The 16,944-nt window shown below is 42.4% G+C and overlaps 1 protein-coding gene and 1 pseudogene across 1 annotated transcript in view; both read right to left on the reverse strand.

Moving 5' to 3' along the window:
• PLEKHM3 (pleckstrin homology domain containing M3) overlaps positions 1-16,944 on the reverse strand; it is a 212,803-nt gene that overhangs the window by 38,534 nt on the left and 157,325 nt on the right. The window lies entirely within an intron of this gene.
• On the reverse strand, positions 7,906-8,045 carry LOC118757877 (U2 spliceosomal RNA; annotated as a pseudogene).

A 16,944-nucleotide genomic window follows, 5' to 3' on the forward strand; every position in this document is an offset into this window, starting at 1 on the left:
ATTAGAGTTAAGCAAACTTTACATTTGATGAGGGCCAAACCTGCTGCACTCACCAAGGTAAGTTGCAAAGAGCAAAGTTTTCAGTGGCAATTTTCAACAACTGGAATTAAGATTATGAAGCAGGGTCCAGCACGGTAGCCTAGTGGCTGAAGTTCTCACCGTGCATGTGCCGGGATCTCATATGGCTGCCAGTTTGTGTCCTGGTTGCTCCACTTCCCTTGCAGCTCTCTGTGTGTGGCCTGGGAAAACATAGAGGATGGCCCTAAGTCTTGGGACCCTGTACCTGCAAGGAAGAAGCTCCTGGCTTCTAGCTTTGGATCAGCTCAGCTCTGGCCATTGCAGCCACTTAGAGAGTAAACCAGCAGATGGAAGATCTTTCTTTCTGTCTCTCCTTCTCTCTGTAAATCTTTCTAATAAAAATACATAAACCAGGCCTGGTGTGGTAGCCTAGAGGCTAAAGTCCTCGTCTTAAATGCGCCAGGATCCCATATGGGCACCGATTCTAATCCTGGCAGCCCTGCTTCCCATCCAGCTCCCTGCTTGTGACCTGGGAAAGCAGTCAAGGATGACCCAAAGCCTTGGGACCCTGCAACCACGTGGGAGACCCAGAGGATGTTCCTGGCTCCTGATTTCAGATTGGCACAGCTCCAGCCGTAGGGGCCACTTCGGGAGTGAATCACCAGATGGAAGATCTTCCTCTCTGTCCCTCCTCCTGTCTGTATATCTGCATTTCCAATAAAAAGAAAGAAATCTTTTAGAAAAAATCCTCAAAAAAAATGATCTTGAAGCAGGTCGTGGAAGAACTATAACAGGGTTTGAAATATGTCTTTTCCAGTAAAAACACAACCATAGCAAGTGTCTTTAACTTGATAAAGCTTATGTAGAAAAATAAAATTTACATGTAAAACTTTTATCTCTTGGGCCCGGCGGCGTGGTCTAGCGGCTAAAGTCCTCGCCTTGAAAGCCCCGGGATCCCATATGGGCGCCGGTTCTAATCCCGGCAGCTCCACTTCCCATCCAGCTCCCTGCTTGTGGCCTGGGAAGGCAGTTGAGGACGGCCCAATGCTTTGGGACACTGCACCCGCGTGGGAGACCCGGAAGAGGTTCCAGGTTCCCGGCATCGGATCGGCGCGCATCGGCCCGTTGCGGCTCACTTGGGGAGTGAATCATCGGATGGAAGATCTTCCTCTCTGTCTCTCCTCCTCTGTGTATATCTGGCTGTAATAAAATGAATAAATCTTTAAAAAAAAAAAAAAAAAAAAAAAAAAAAAAACTTTTATCTCTTATAAGCACAAGACATTATTTCCTCTTTTCCATCAATTCTCTGAAGATCCCTCAAACACTTCCATAAACTATATTTGTAATGAAGAATTACACCATCATATTGCACAGTAGGCCAAGGACAAAAATGTAACACAAACCAATATCTTCTTCCAGATTTTTCTAGTTTTCCTCTTGTGATTTCTCTATAGATTATTTTCACCATTGTATCAGGTAGACTTTAAGTTTCCGTGATGCAGTCACACACTACACTGAATAATGGTTACCCTGCCTGCGGGAGGGCAGCCCATGAACGCTGCCTAACTGAACTCCCAGCTTGGGGAGACACACATTTTTCTTCCTCTTCTATTCTGGTCAAGATGGTCAGCATTGGAATTTGAGGCCTATGGCTTTCTTGCAGACTAACACAACAGACTTTATTTGATTTACTTTCTTGCAGACCAATCAAAAATTACAATTAAGTTAAAAAAATAACCTAGTGCTGCCTTATCCAAACCACAGTTTTAGAAACAGCTGCTTATTACTCATGTGTGGCACCAGGAAATTGCAGTGTCATGTTCAAGGTCTGCAGCCAATAGATATCTGTGGGATTGGGAAGAGGGCACACATGATCCTTTTATGTTGGTCACCTTCACTCCCTGGGCACCACCATGAAACTCAGAATCACCACGGGGAGGAACACAGAGCACAAGTAACTTGGACAGTAAAAATAAAGGGAAGGCTGTTTCTCATTGAATTGTTTATGCATTCGTTAATTCCACCCCTCTGATTGTCAAGTTACCTTCCATTTCAAAATAAACATTCCTCAGCCATTGCATGACATCCAGGTCCTGGACAACTGTTGAGAACACTTTGATGAAAAGGGGTTTGCACTTGACAAATAGCTCCTTTTCTAGCAGTCCAACTAAAAGATTGCAATTCATGTTGAATGAAGCCACCTGCCACTTACTAGAAAGAAGCTAGCTTGATGAAACGGAAGAATCACAATGATCATAGATAATGAACTAGTTTCTAATCTAATCTGGCTTTCATTGCCTGGCCAAGTGACCATGAAGGGTGGCATTTTGCACCTGTGTGTCATTTTTCAGCCTTAACAGATAGGTAAACAAGTCACGTGCTGTAAGTTAGGTGAGTCCACAGGAAGTTAGGAAACAGCCTGTGGCTTCTGCTCTCATTTGCAAGTTCTAGCACTCAGTCAGAATTCTTCACTCCATTTGGAATTCCATCCTGCTTACTCATAAAATCTTAAAAATAGAAAATAAAAAGTATACTGCAAAAGCTTATGACATACTCATACTTGGAAAGTTGAAATCTCATTTTCCCATCATTGAGTTTTGAGTTCATCATGGCTCATGCTGAGATATTTGTGCATAAACACAAAACTGTCCCTTTAATTAGCAGCTCTGTCTTCCCCCATGCCTTCTGAGACTGCACTAACAGGACTTAGATTTTGGCTAATTAAGCTTTTCACAGAGGGGGGATTATGATGCCACCAATTAACTCTTATCTGTGTCTTCCAAAGGTGACAATTTCTACTTAAACTTTGGAAACTATGTGACAATTTAATCTGGGTTAATGTAATTGGATCGATTTGTGAGTAGCCACCATCATTCCTATCAAATTACATTTTGCTTTGTACTGCAAACTAATTCTTAGGGAATAAAAGGTAAAGGAATTTCAATTTTCTTCAATGGTCAGCAAGACAGACATGAACCCAGAACACACATTTTTTTACGTGCTCTGCTTAGGTGAAATTTTTTGCACTAAGTAAAGCTCCTCAAGTAGGGGTGGCATAGTGAAGCCCCAATTCCATGGAACTTGACTGATGCACTAGCAAAGACACAAGTATAATAATGTGGTCTCAGCGTTCTTAGCCCCAAACAGATGATACGGTCTGATACAGACACAGGTGCATCACTTACAGGGAAACAGACGGAAATATCTTAAATTAAGGTAGTTGCCGAAAATTCTCAGCATGATTAACAGAATTTTGCTTCTCTGTTAATGACATGCCCAAATGTGTCTGATTTAGGCCTTTCTATTCATTTTGGACCTATTCAAGATATTATTACTCACTGAACAGTAAATGAGGAAAAGTCCTAAGCAATCTTCTTCATTCAATGTGCTTAATACTGTGGCCCAGAGAGGTGACAAGAGCTGCCTAACTCAGTTAGTGACAGTTCCTGACCCTTCCTCCTAACTGTCCCTCACTATTCCAGGGAAGGGTCTTAGAGGGCATCTAGGGTCAGAGGGCAGTCCTGCGATTCTGAGGTCACTGGATGCCCACTGACCCACCATGTAGAAATGGAGATTACTAAAATGGCCTCGGTCCCTGCACAGTAGCAGATGTACAATCTAGATCAGCCTGCCCTTCAACTCCCAGTTCTGATGTGAACTGGATCTGCCTTTGACTTATGAACAGAGCATGTTCAGTACTTGTAATATGCAAAAATATTCTAAAATGGACATATCTGGTGAGGTTTTCTGAATAGGGAGATGATTTGGAATATTGTCTTATGTTGGCTTAACTACTGGGAAATTCATAAATGATAGCAGCACAAACTCCTGTGACAAAGATAACACCAACATAAACCCTAGGTTATTTACCAAAACTGGAGAAGTAACTTTATTAAAGCGAAAAACAAATACAGCTCAAAGGAAAAAAAAAAAAAAAGCAAAGCAAGGTGCCTCCCTGTGTGCTTCTAGGTGAGAAACTGAAGAAACAAGGTTTTTTCACAAAGGATTTAACTGGAGGCCATTATGGCACATCTTAAGAAACCTGACATATAAATAGTGCTGCAAAAACAGGAGGAATGAAAGTCACATCACCTGGTACTGAAAGGGAGTGAACCGTGAGAGTTAGGAGACATAGCGAAGGCCAAAAGCAAAAAGAAGAAGGAGAGAAGAGTGGGAGGGAAAAAAGAAGAAAAAAGAAAGGCAGAAAACCAGAGAACGGCCATAGAGATGTCCGCAGAGGAGAATCAAAGGGTGAAGCCCTTTGAGATCTGAGTCAGGAGTCAGAAATCTTGGTGTCTGTTCTCGGCTACGTCCCCAGTGAGTTGTATGACCTTTACTCTAGTCACTGAACTCCTCCATGCCTCAGTTTCCTCATCTACAAAATAAAGTGATTGTGCCAAGTCATTTAAAACTGCGTGATCTACACAGATCTTTTCCATTTTGAAGATTCTATGATTTTTGCGATTAACCAATGGAGAAAACATCAAAAGAAACTTGGTGAATAGACCCAGGAATGTAGAAAGGGAATATCCAGGGAGACAGATAAAAGGTGAGTTCAGCCAGACTAATTAGAAGATACCCCAGGACATTTTCAACAGAAGTGAAATAATGTCACCAACTTTTGATTTCCTTGCTTGCTGACTGCCACTCACAGACAGACGTGCGGCCTTTTAGGAATCATCCCTGCACAGGTGTGCAACTAGAGATGGGTTTTCCTGAAGCCCTCTGCAAATCCCTTCCTTTCATCAACACATTTAATCAGCTAATGTTTATACAGTACTTTAGGGATGAAAAGTACAATATCAGTGCTCAACATTATTAGTACTGAACAGCTTTTATGGGACCAGCAAGATCTGAGATTAAACGAGAAACTAAAGTGAGTTCCTGGCTAGAAGGCCGTGATTTAACAAATCACTGAGTTGCTGATGAGGAAAGCAACCTTGTGAGTAAACTGAAATAGGTGCTCCCTGTTAGTGTGCACACCACGGTCCAAGATGGTCAGTAATTTTTATTCTTTGTCTTCAGGTAGTAGCAAATGGTAAAACACTACTGACAATACCATGCTCATTACACATCTTGTTTTTCCTGGAATACTGTCATGTAAGTGGTTTCGGTATGCCTGGACATTTGTATACCCAGGATATGGACTCAAATGCAAGAGAGTTCAGTGCATGATAAAGATTTTGAAGGACAAATTATCTAATGGGTAATGCTGAAACAACCGGTTGGCCATTAGGAGAGAAAAATACAGCTGAACCCTTAACTCATCTCAGCAAAACGCAATTCGCAATAAATTGAAGGAGCAAATATAAAAAGATAACCATAACAGTATTATTAAACTATAAAAATATTAGATAAACATACTAAAATATTTATGTGACATATTTTATAATCTTAGAAGTCACAAAAATGTTAAGTCTGAATATTCAAAATTTTTAAATTTGCACAACATGAATTTACAAAATCAAATGACAAAAGAACTGGAGAAAATATTTATATGAAAAAGTGCCAAGTTCCTTGATATACAAAGGTTTCCTTTAAATTAATAAGAAAAACACTAAGGATATAATTAAAATACAGATTAATTAAACAGGCAATTCATAAAAACTGTAAATGGCCAACAACTACAGGAGTTTGATGCTCAGTCTTACAGTAAGAAGGATTCAAATGAAAACAATGATGTGAAGCTATTTGCACTTTTTCAGATCGGCAGGGATTTAAATATTGTTAATATAGAAATGTAGTGTGAATTCAGGAAAACAAGAGTTCTCACGACATTGAATGGAACTGTAAGTTCCACTTTTTCAGTGGGTTGCTGGCGAATCTATCAAACCATACAAAGCATGTATACCCTCTGACCTAGCAGTCTTACTTTAATGAATTTATACTACAGACACATTCCCACAAATGCCCAGGGAAATGGAGTCTTCAGGTTTAAGCTGCTTAATGTACCTAATTTAAACCTGAGTTACTTATAAAGTGTCTATGCTATGCAGCTGATAAAAACAAAGAGACAAATCTACATGTGCATGGAGCGTGCATTTAGATCCAGATGCCCACAGTACGTAGTTAAGAGGCAAATACAAGCCACAGAAAGGTAGCAGGATTTGATCCCACTAAAAACAAACTAACCAAAAACGGTAACCTTTGTCTTACATTAGCTTAACTACTGGGAAATTCATAAATGATAGCAGCATAAACTTCTGTAACAAAACATCAACATAAAGCCTAGGCTATTTACCAAAACTGGAGAAGTGACTTTATTAAAGCAAGAAACAAACACAGCTCAAAGGAAAAAAAAAAAAAAAAAAGCAAAGCAAAATGCCTGCCCGTGTGCATGTGTGTGAGAAACCGAAGAAGCGGGGCTTTTTCCCAGAGTGAAATGCATACAGCCGTTCAGAAGGGCAGTATACTGGTATAGTGAACAAAAGCTACTTCTGCAGAGCAGGATGTGAACAAGTGCAGAGTTTAAGACAATATAATTCTGGGGGTCAGTGTTGTGGTACAGTGGATTAAGCTACCTCCTGTAATGTCAGCATCCCAGACCACAGCACTGCCCTGCCGCCCAGATGGAATGCCAACCCTTGGGGTTTCAGCCTGGCCCAGGCCTGGTCATTGGGATAACTTCTGGAGTGAACCAGCAGAAGTGAGAGCTCTTTCTCTGTCAATCTTTCTAATAAAAAAATAAACCTTAAAAAAATACAACCCCCACTTCTCTTCCAGCTCCCTGCTTGCTTGTGGCCTGGGAAGGCAGTCGAGGACAGCCCAAAGCCTTGGGACCCTGCACCCATGTGGGAGACCTGGAGGAAGTTCCTGGTTCCTGGTTTCAGATTGGATCGGCTCCGGCTATTAAGGCCACTTGGGGAGTGTACCAGCGATGAAGATCTTTCTCTCCTTCTCTCTGTAAATCCGACTTTCCAGTAAAAATAAATAAATCTTTTAAAAATAAAATAAAAATACAATTCTGTATTTTTTGACTTTAAATAGGAATCATAATTGTTAGCTCTACAAAGCATGGGTTTAGCAATATAAAATGCTAATTTATATAAACATGACAAAAATGTAAACATTTTTCATTTTACATGACCTGTGTTTCACTTGTCCCTAATAATATGTTGAAGAATAGTTCAAAAAGTTCAGGAAAAAGGAAACTAAAACATGTGTTTATGAAGCCAGTGCTGAGGCACAGTGGGTTAAGCTGCAGCTTGCGGTGCTACCTTCCTTATCAGTGCTACTTGGAATCCTGGCTCCTCCATTTCTTGCTAATGTACCTGGCAAGCAGCAGATGGCTCAAGAACGTGAGTACCAGTCACCCAGAGGGGACCCCTGGAAGGAATTCCTGGCCTCTGGCAACAGCCTGGCCAGTCATGGCTATTACTGATGGATATTCTCTCTCTTTCTGTAACTCTTTCAGGTAAATCAATCTGGGAGAGAGATAACAGTCTGTTCTCTGATTTATTTCCTACCGTTCAAACCAGGAGGCTGGAACTCCAGCTGTGTCTCCCAGGCGGGTTGCAGGGGCCAGAGCACTTGGACTATCTTCTGCTGCTTTATAAGGGGCCTTAGTGGGGAGCTGGCTAGGGACTGGAACCAAAGCTGAGCAGCCGAGACTTGATCTGGTGCTCTTACGCAATGCCTGTCTCAGGTGGTGCCTTAACCTGCTCTGCCGCAATGCACCCCTTTACTCTGCCTTTCAAACGGATATTTAAACAAAGATGAGTTCATTTTGTGGGGAAAAATTTTCAAATGCATGCATGTATAGGTTTTCAAAAGCATTCATGGAAATTGTGCCTTAGAGAAAAGTATGCAAGGTTTTTAAAAAATCTTTTGCACCAAAGTAAACTTAATTTGAAATCTCATTTTCTATGAACTTTTCCAGGTATTCTTGTATTTTCACAGAAATTTTTGAAAACTGCATTAACAAATTGCTGTGATGACATTAGACTTGAAATTTCCAACCTATTTGTCTAATTAGAATGTTCCCTTACTTTTTACACTTGATCTTAGCCAAAAGGCCGAGAAGTGATTTTCCCTTACTTTTTGGATTTTTTTTCTGGTTTTGGAAGATAACATTGCCCCTTCAACTAGAATGACTTATAAGACATGCACATAAAAATTTTAAAAACAACAGATATGCGGAGGAGTGTCAATAGCCATATCTAATACCAGGCAATTTAGGGTTATAATTTTTGTTTACTTAATTATCATTGAATTCTAGACATTCACCCTTATCTCTTTAGATATTTGACTAGGAGTTAGCAAGCAATCAATCACTTAGGATACATACTGCGTTTTCTGAAAAGTCACTTCAGGTTTTAAATGTCACCTTTCAACTATGGTCTTCTTTGACCAGAGCTGCCTTCCTCCTGCCCCTTCAGGCTTCAGCTCCACAGGGACACTACTGGATTGCGATCACCATCTTGGTCTCATCAATTACAGTTGTTTTGGACTCCGTTTTTGTAATGAAAAGTAAAATGAGGAGAAATACAATTTGTGTTAAATTTCTAGAAATTTCTATTTCTTTTGTTTGAGATGCAGAGAAACAGTGAGAGCTTTCCCAGTGCCTGCAGTGGCCACCTGTGGGAAATGATACCAGGGGCCAGGAACTGAGTCCAAGTCTCCCACTTGGGTGGCAGGGAACCAACTTCTGAAGCCATCATCTGCTGTCTTCCAGGGTGCAGAGCAGCAGGAAGCTCGAGCAGGGCGTAGAGCAGGGACCTAAACTCAGCATGTGAGAACGGGATGCAGACATTGCAACCAGTAGCTTAACCTCTAGGACAAACACCTAGCTTGAATCTGATTCTTTTAAATCCATGATCCTTCCATTCAGAGGTCCCACTAATTTCACATTATTCAGGGCACTGTGTTCAAGTATATTACTCAATCTGAATACGTCTCCTCTATATCTATACAACTGCATCACAGAAAATAATAACAAAAAAGAAAAGAAGCATGCTTTTTAAAGACTTACTTTTATTTGAAAGGCACATTTACACAGAGGAGAGACAGAGAGAGAACTTTTATCTGCTGGTTCACTCCCCAAATGGCCACAAATGGCTAGAGCTGAGTTGATCCGAAGCCAGGAGGCAGGAGCTTTGGAATTGAAATTCTCCCACATGGATGCAGGGATCCAAAAACTTGAGTAATTCTCTACTGCTTTCTCAGGCCATAAGCAGTGAGCTGGATCAGAAGTGGAACAGGCAGGACATGAACTGGCATCCATATGGGATTCTGGTGCCACAGGCAGAGGCTTAGTCTACTATGCCATGGTTACTACACTGGCCCCAATCTAGATGCTTTTTACCACTTAGTTTGATGTTAATTCACGGAAAAGTCAATGTACTAACTGGCCTGAAGAAAGAAGTGAAAATCCAGGCTTAGCAACAAAAGGACATTCAAGGATAAGATTAGATTTGAAGAACAAAACATTTTGAAAAGCATTCCCACCTGAGACATATTCAGAAGTTTGGTGAAATCTGAATGGAAAAGGGTCTTACGAAAGGGAACCAGGAGATAACCAATTTTCTTTTGTTTAAAGTTTATTTATTTATTTATTATTATTATTATTTTTTGAGATCCTTGCTCAAGTGGTTTTAATAGTTCACCAGTTATGAATCGCTGCCATTTTCGCCAGTCCCAGCTCGGTGAGGTCGTTGAAGAATCCACTGATTGTTAGAGTCTTCATTTGCCCAGTATTTCGCTGCCAACATATAGCTGAGGTGGTTGATTGACTTGTTCTTTCTTCGGTCTTTTCTTGGCTAGGGTTCTGAGTCCAGCATTTCGATTGGGGAGATCCCCACAGAAACTTTGTCTGAGGTGTTCTCAGACCAGATTCTTGTATGTACTAGTAAGCACAGGGCCCGGCACAGACCATCACCACGATCAGCTGGTGGTTGCAATTGCTGGGATGGTTCTGGTTTCAGTCCTGACTTGCACTGGAACCAATGGGTGTTGCAGTCCAGCCTGGTTCTGCCCAGCACATACTTGGCCCTCACATCAACCAGTGGGAGCTGCAGCCTAGTTGGAGCGACCCACAATAACCCCCACCAGGCCCGCCCCCTACCCTGGTTTGCCAGTATGTGTAGCAGACTAGTCCAGTCTGTCCCACATCCCATTTGGCTCTCATACTTGTCAATGGGTATTAAAGCTTAGTTCCATCTAACCAGCTCAACTATCCAGCCCTCATGGATGTTGTTGAGTGCCTCTCTGTCTAGCTACCCCAGCCCCCATCCTAGTTTTCATGCCCTTCCCTGGGAGTAGTAACGTAAGAGGGGGGAACCCACTATTTCCCTCCCAGGTCTCTCTCAGTCCTGGTTTATGCACTCTTCGGGTGGTTCTGTGGTTTGACTTGACAGAATTAGCCCCCAGTGCCAGCTTCTGCCATCTGATGCTGTGGCTAAGCCCAAACAACCCTCACCCACTCTGATTTATGCTTGCACCAGTAGGAATAATCAGCCCAGCCTGGCTTTTCCCTGATCTAGTCCACATGCAGCTCACAGGTATTGTAGCCCTGCTTAGTCTGGTCTGTCCCCATTTTCTTTTGTTTAAAGTTTATTTATTTAGTCATTCATTTACTTTTATTGGAAAGGCAGATATACAGAGAGAGAGAGAGAGAGAAACAGAACGATCTTGCATCCACTGCTTCACTCCCCAAGTGGCCACAATAGGCGGAGCTGTGCTGGTCCAAAGCCAGGAGCCAAAAGCCTCTTCTGGATCTTCCACGCAGGTGCAGGGCCCCAAGGCTTTAGGTTGTCCTTGACTGCTTTCTCAGGACACAGGCAGGGAGCTGGACAGGAAGTAGAGCAGCTGGGACATGAACCGGCATCCATATGGGATCTCAGTGCATGCAAGGAGAAGACTTTAGCCATTAGGCTACTGCACCCGGCCCAAGACAGCCAATTTTCTGTAGGTTTCATGCAGACAGCCTGTGGTCTGCTCAGCGCAGCACCTCACGTCTTGTGCCACCCCAATCAGTTTCTTCTGCCGTCAGCTTTAGCAGACAGAAAACTACTGACCAAGACACAATGCTGTATGAGTTGTAGGGATTCCAATTTTCCCTGGGTTTGGTCTCCTTAGGTGTGGACAACTGAAAAAAGTCCTTTTTCCTTAGTGAACAGCTCAGCTAATTGAAACTCTAAGTAGTCGCACACTATCTTATGCAAACTGAGAGAAGAGGTTTCCTTGGTTACCTCTCTTTCCCTCTGTTCTTTCCTCTCTAAGATTTTATGTATTTATCTGAAAGGCACAGTTATATACATACCCAGAGAGAAAGAGAGAGAGAGAGAGAACCCATGTTGGAGATCTAGAAGAAGCTGCTGGTTGCTGGTTTATGGCCCAACCATTTTGGCGGGTAAACCAGTAGATGGAAAATCTGTCTCTTCCCACCCCCAACTCTGCCTTTGAAATAAATTAAATAAATGTATTATCTTAAAAAAAATACATGCACAACATTGAGAACCTTGGCAGATACACGGTGAGCAATAAACAAAGAATAAATGTTATTACTACAATTCACAGAACCCTGAAAGAGAAATATTTTTCACTACATAGCTAGTTCACACGATATAAAACAGGTTTAGAAAGCTTGGATGTAGGGTCCAGTATGGTAGCCCAGCCTAGTGGCTAAAGTCCTCGCCTTGTACATGCCAGGGTCCCATATGGCCACTGGTTTGTGTTCCCGGCAGCCCCACTTCCCATCCAACTCCCTGCTTGTGGCCTGGGAAAGCAGTTGAGGATGGCCCAAAGCCTTGGGACCCTGCGCCCACGTGGGAAACCTGGAGGAGGCTCTTGGCTCCTAGCTTCAGATTGGCTCAGCAGCAACCATTGTGGCTACTTGGGGAATGAACCAGCAGATGGAAGATCTTTCTGTCTCTCCTTTTCTCTGCAAATTTGGCTTTCCAATAAAAATAAATAAAACTTAAAGAATAAGAAGAAGGCTTGGGTGGAAGCACATGGTAGGGAGCTGGCCTCCCAGAGCCCAACTCCTTGCTGCTGCGCTTCATGTTCTTGCCAGAGCTAGTATTTCTTTAATGAAAATTCCTTGAAGCCTCCGGCGCCTCTACTGGATGAGGTTTGGTTCCTCAGCATACCCTATAGTGTCTTCCCATCAGCCACGGACAGACTGCTCACACTTGCTCTGGTCCACAGGTATATCATAAACTTGAAATCATCTGCTCTTGTGTTGTCTTCCCGTTCCCTGAAAGTTGCCATCGTGACAATAACCACTTTTATTTCACGCATTAGTTCCGGGTACTGTCTATATTTACTTTTACTTCTTACCTCAGCATCCCAAAATAAGTACGAGGGGTCTTCAGGAGTTCATGAAAACCACATCACAAAAAAAATATATGCACCGAATTAAAAAATAATTTTTGCACCAAAGTAGACATATATTTTAATTCCATTTTTCATAAACTCTGTGGAGCACCCTCTTACCACATTCATTTTATAGATAAGTAAACATAAAAAGATTAAGATATTTTATGGTTAGAGAGCCAATGGTCATCACAATTGGAGTTTGAACTCTGCCCTGTCTGAGCTTAATGTTTAGCTCTTCCTTTTCTAATACAATTTCTTTCAAGTCACATCATCTTCCAAGCAGCTCATTTCCTCCCTAAAGTATTTTTGACTTTGGTCACCAGTCAGCCCCTTCGTGCTCCCTTCTCTGCCACCCATCAGTTGGTATGGACAACTGGCTCTTGCACTATTTGCATTCTGGGCCTTCTCAAGTGCATCCAACCTCTGCATTCCAAAAGCTAAAACTGAATATTCCTGGAACATTCTTCTGCAGGTCTTGGATCCAAACACTTGAATTGTAACTCTGTCCAGACGAAAGGGCAAGCCTGACCAGATGGGAATACAGTGTAATGGCATGAACACCAAGCAACTGCTGCCAGCTAAGCACCACGTGCTCTTGAGAAGAGGTTGCAGGGGATGTGTGATTCATGAGATGTTGGGACAAGCGTAATTCCTGAGGGATGACCTGTCCAGCTCTCTAAGCAGGGGGTCAGTGGGGGGACAAATCCTTGGGCAGTTAGAAAGGCTTCATGAGGGGCAATTTTTGAATTGATCTTAAAAAGCATTTTTATCATAGGAGTAGTTAATAGTCTTTTTGATAATGTAGGATAAAAAGCACCTATGTATTGGAACATTTGCTACATGTTCAGTTTCTTTAGCACATCGAAAGTGAATCTTTTTTTTTTTTTTTAAGATTTATTTATTTCTGTTGGAAAGGCAGATATTCAGAGAAGAGGAGAGACAGAGAGGAAGATCCTCCATTCTCTGACTCACTCCCCAAGTGGCTGCAACAGCCAGAGCTGAGCCAATCTGAAGCCAGGAACCCAGAACCCCACCGAATCCCCCATGCGGGTGCAGGGTTCCAAGGCTTTGGGCCGTCCTCGACTGCTTTCCTGGGACACAAGAAGGGAGCTGGATGGGAAGCGGGGATGCCAGGATTAGAACCAGCGCCCATATGGGATCCCAGTGTGCAAGGTGATGACTCCAACCACTAGGCTACCACGCTAGGGCCCAAAAGTAAGTCTTAATGTGTAATCTCAGTCTCAGAAAGTGACAAGAAGTGGCTGAGTCTACAACTGCTTTCTGACAAAGTCTGGCAGCACTTAATTACTGATATTTGTATTGAAGATGATAAAACATTTAAGATGTTGACTGCAAAAATTTAAACTACATAGTCTAAGCTCCAAACTAAAAAACTTAACCCAGAATAAGAGCAAAAATTAAAATAATTCAAAAATCAAACTAGGTTGACAAGGTGATTCCAAAGTTGCTTTGAAAGAATGTAAGACCAGATGTACATTAAAACAATCTTAAAATGTAAGAATAAGAGGACATATTTGTGCTGTCAGACTTCAAAATCTATCATAACATTAAAATAGCCGGAACTGGCAATGAAATTGCTATTGAAGAAGTGAAAGTGATTGCTTAGAAACAGAATCGAAGGCCTGCCATTGTGGCAAAGCTAGTGAAGTGGCTGCCTGGGATGCTGTATCTCATAAGGGCCCTGGTGGAGGCTTGGACACTCTGCTTCCCACTCAGCTCTTTGTTAAGGGCCCAGAAAAAGCAGAGAAAGATGGTCCAAATGCTTGGCCCCTGCCAACCACATGGAGACCCAGAAGAAACTTCTGGTTCCTGGCTTCAGCTTGGCCCAGATTCAGCTATTTCATCCATTTGAGGAGTGAGCCAGCAGATGGAAGATCAGGATCCAGAAGCCAGGAGCTTCTTCCAGGTCCTCTCCATGGGTTCAGGGGCTCAAGCACTTGGGCCATCTTCCACTGCCATCCCAGGAGCATTAGCAGGGAGCTGGATCCAGAGTGGAACAACTAGGACAGGGTTCCATAGTGGATGCCAGGGCAGTAGGCAGCAGCTTTCCCTGCGCTGCGCCATAGTGCCACCACCCCCTAGTTTTAAAATTTTTAAAACTACTTAAAAAATCTTTAGAGTTGGCAAAAATCTTTAGAAATTGGGATGTAATCATTAAAAATGGATGTAGTCATAAATACATGAAAAGCTTCACAAATATTAAAAAAAAAAAGATATGCAAAGTTAAGCAACAATCAGAAACTCCTATTTGCCTCTGAAGTTACCAAGGACTTGCGTTCGTTATGTGACAATGGTTAGTGCTGTAGTGATAGCAAAGGAGACCTTGTAGTGATAAGAAAAGTAGAATTTGCTTTCACTGCTCATGGGTATAGAAATTACATGCAGAACTCTTTTTTTTTTTTTTAAGATTTTGTTTTTTTAATTGGAAAGGCAGTTTTGCAGTGACAAGGAGATACAAAGAGAAAGATCTTCTGTCCGCTGGTTCACCTCCCCCCCCCCCCCCCGCCCAAGTGGCTGCACTGGAGCCAATCTGAATCCAGGAGCTTCTTCCAGGTCTCCCTTGAGGATGCAGGGTTCTAAGGCTTTGGGCAATTCTTTACTGTTTTACCAGGCCACAAGCAGGGAATTGGATGGGAAGTGGAGCAGCCAGGACACAACCCAGCACCCATATGGGATGCCAGTGTGTGCAAGGCGACGATTTTAGCCACTGAGCTATCGTGCCAGGCCTAAATGCAGAACTCTTTAACAGGTTCAAACCCTCTGATTACAGCCATTTCTTTTCTGAATTAATCTTAAATAATCAGACACTGAATGATTTGACATAAGAATGCATATCATAGCATTATTTAAAATAAAATATTAGAAATCTCTTAAATGTCCAATTAAAAAAAGAGAAGGTTAATTAAAAAGGAGGTTAGACTAACAATAGCAATGAGACTGTATAGCATTCAACAGAGTTGGTACTTCTGGAGATAGATGTTCTAGTAAGTTTTAAAAATTAAAAAGTAGAATAAAAATGGGTCTACTGTGTAAGAATGAGCCACGCTGCATACATACAGAGGAACCAGGGTGTGTGTTTGCACCTTTCTGCTTGCTGCCTGGAGGTAAGTTTTCTCTTTAATAACCTTGCTTCCCAAATTCTCTGCATACTTTGATAATCAGGAAACAACACAACTTTAAAGAAAAGTGTATTAGGCTGAGAAGGCCTTTTGAAGTTCCATGCTTTGTCCCGTGACAGTCCGTACTACCACCAGGCCTTGTCTTCCTCCCTGGGCTCTGGGTTCCCTTCAGTTCTCCTCCCTTTTCTCCTATGCTTTCAAAGAGCCCTCTGGCTCAGCGAGGGAGAGAAGGCCTTGCTTCCCCTCTCTGGGTAGGTCTGGCTCTGTGTGCTCTGCCTCTCTTCTGGTAACCTCTTGACTACAGTCAGGCTTTCTGCCACTTCCCGGGGATAGGCCTGCTTCAAGGTCCTGGTTGACAAGAACAGCACAGGGCATCCTGGGGTTAACTTGGGGCTTGGCCTTTCACAATTCTGTGATTAAACTGCATTTTTCAGTGGTTCTGCCTTTAAACTCAAACCCTTTTAAAGAGAAATTTAAGGAGAGCAAAACATAGGAACCACTGCCAAATGCCAATAACATATTTTAGTTGTTGGGGAATGGGCAGCTTTCGAAACCACAAATTCCCACTTCTGCAAGGGCTGCTTGAGCTCTTCTCTTCATTGCTTAGTGACAGAAGCCTGGCTCACAGACCATGGTCAGAGTCGGCCTCTCTTGTTTTCTTTCCCTCTCTGAAAGGGCATAGAAGGTCTGGGTTATCATAATTGGAGTTGGCTAATCTCACAGCTTTAATCAAATAACAAAAATCATTTTCCACTAATGATGCAGATTCTTCAGACTAAAAGGCAGATCTGAGTCTATGTCTTGGTATCCACTGTACTGGCCCACCCAGTGCACACCCTTGTACATACACACCCAGTACATACCATACACACACTTGAAACTTGGGAAAATTTGCACCTGTGACTTCACCAACATTTGGCATCATGTGCTCTACTGGATGCTCTCTCTCCTTTCTCCAACAGAAAGTGAATGAAAAGTGAAGATGGGGGCTTGTGCTGTGGCATAGTAGTCGGCTAAGCCTCTTCCTGCGGGGCTAGCATCCCATATGGAAGACTGTTCATGTCCTGGACGCTTCATTTCTGATCTAGCTTCCTGTTTGTGGTCTGGGAAAGCAATGGGGGTTGGCTGAAGAACTAAGGCCACTTCACACACATGGGAGATCCTGACACCTGACTTAGAATTGGCTTAGATCTAGCCATTGCGGCCATTTGGGGAGTGAATTAAGGAATGGAAGATCTGCCTCTCTCTCTCCCTCTTTTAGTTTCTCCTTCCCTCTGTAACTCAGTCTTGAAAAAATTATTATTTTCCATAACACAGGTTTGTATAGGTATAAAACTGTATAGCTACAAAAACTGTCCTGGCACTAAAACATTGAGAGAGTTTAGGTTTCCAGAGTCACTTCTTATATTACTGGAAATTGTGAACATTTAAAATTGAAAACATTTCTTTAATAGTGATCCCTGGGCAT

This window comes from Ochotona princeps, chromosome 5 (assembly GCF_030435755.1).
Source record: "Ochotona princeps isolate mOchPri1 chromosome 5, mOchPri1.hap1, whole genome shotgun sequence".
NCBI lineage: Eukaryota > Metazoa > Chordata > Mammalia > Lagomorpha > Ochotonidae > Ochotona > Ochotona princeps.